The 1,791-nt window shown below is 32.8% G+C and overlaps 1 protein-coding gene and 1 long non-coding RNA gene across 2 annotated transcripts in view; both read right to left on the bottom strand.

The window, feature by feature from the left end:
* On the bottom strand, positions 1 to 257 carry LOC112904855. The gene is made up of 2 exons (XR_003231418.1): positions 216 to 257; positions 1 to 152 (listed from the first exon to the last, which is right to left on the bottom strand). It is a non-coding gene; the product is annotated as an uncharacterized LOC112904855 (long non-coding RNA).
* Positions 1 to 1,791, bottom strand: part of LOC108742077 — a 14,008-nt gene that overhangs the window by 6,587 nt on the left and 5,630 nt on the right. The window lies entirely within an intron of this gene.

Genomic DNA, 1,791 nt, shown 5'->3' on the forward strand with positions numbered 1-1,791 from the left:
GTAATTAAAAGAAAATTTTGTTTGACATTGTCGCCCAGTATTTTTCGTTCGTCCATCTCTTCCAACCAATATCGATTGGCAATCACTTTTCTCACCTCTGCCCGAAACATACGTTTGTATACTAACATCCGATTTAATTTTTCATTTTCCGTCTAAAATTGCAAAGCATGCATGTGAACTTTCCGTTATTTATCATATTTTTGATTTTCACGTACCAAAGACTCCTTACGCCTTTTTTTTTCTTTCTCCATTACTGGCATTTTAATTATTAAAAAATTATTAAACTCTTAAACCATAAAAGAAAATTGGAACCTTCAATTCCATATCACAAAAAAAAAATCATAATAGACGTCAAATTACCATAGCATCCTATTTTATACAATTAAAAGAAGAATTGAGCAATTATATTATTTTACGGTTTTTAAACGTATTTCTACATATACAGGGTGATCAATAAAGAAACACGTAATCATACATTTTTAGAGTACCTATACAAGTAATTTATTTTATATATTTCTAAGCTATTTCCAAAGCAAAGGTTAGAAGCGTATAAATGAACAGGTATTAGAACAGAGGACTCTATGGAAGGCAATAAGAAATATGCGAGATATGTTGTTACGACACCTTCTTAGCCATGAAGGGCTAGTCAGCGACATATTAGAGGCAGAAGCGGAAGTTAAGAGGGGTAGAGCTAGATTAGATTAATGTTCGCAAATAGTTAAGGATGTGGAATATTCTATTTTTATGGAAATACGAAGATTAGCCCAGGATAAGAAAGAGTGGTAGTGCGTATCCAACCAGTCTTAGTACTGACGACCTTCTGATGATGANTATGCTCGCAAACGATGAATTTAGAAATTCGAAAAAGATTGTTAAAGGTGTATGGTTGAAGCGCTGCGCTATACGGGTGCGGAACAACGACGGTGGGCACGGTAGAAAAGAAAAGGTTAGAAGCGTTCGAAATGTGGTGTTACAGGCAAATAATAATAAGACAGGCAGAAACAGGAGTTCAGTGGAAGAGAGGATTAGATTACTGTTCGCAAATTGCGATGTTCTAGTTTTAGGAGAATACGAAGATTGGCTCAGGATAGGAAGGAGTGATAGTACGTCTTCAACCAGTCTTAGGACTAACGACCTTATGATAATGATAGTTAGTATTACGCCAAACTTTTTATCAGACGATTTTCTATTTGATATTTAAATTATAAAGTGTAATGTAATTAAGACCATTGAAACAAACATAGTTACATCACACCCAGTAACATTGAGTGATTGGCGAAAATTGAAAACTTCTTTGTGTTATCAAATTAATATTACTGAATAATTTATTTACTTGCATATAGTAGACTTCTACATTGGAAGGAATTTTTGTTTGTAAACTCGGAGGTGTTGTACGCTTCGTTCGCATTTGCTCTACTTCGTTTATGGTACTAAAACAAAAATAAACAATAAATAAAACAAAATCCAAAGTAATTTTAGTATGAAAAGTAGAAAGTGAAAACTTTTACATGCGTTAAAAGTTGTACCTAGTTTTACAGTCTGAGCTGTGGGGAATAAAAATAAAAAAATAAGAAATCCGGGAATTTTTCAAATATAAGTTATAGTCAGTTCAAAAACATTCAATTTTGATCATGAAATAATAATTCTCATTTTTTATAATTGCAGTTGCAGAAATAACTTAGGGTATTATGGTGAACCCTCTTCAGTTCTTAATACAATAATGTTTTGCAGAACTCGGTCGATATGATGCAGAGATATGTTAGTTTGTTATCCCGAGACGTCAAATGTTTA

The sequence above is a fragment of the Agrilus planipennis genome, unplaced genomic scaffold (assembly GCF_000699045.2).
Source record: "Agrilus planipennis isolate EAB-ADULT unplaced genomic scaffold, Apla_2.0 scaffold12, whole genome shotgun sequence".
NCBI classification, from domain to species: Eukaryota; Metazoa; Arthropoda; class Insecta; order Coleoptera; family Buprestidae; genus Agrilus; species Agrilus planipennis.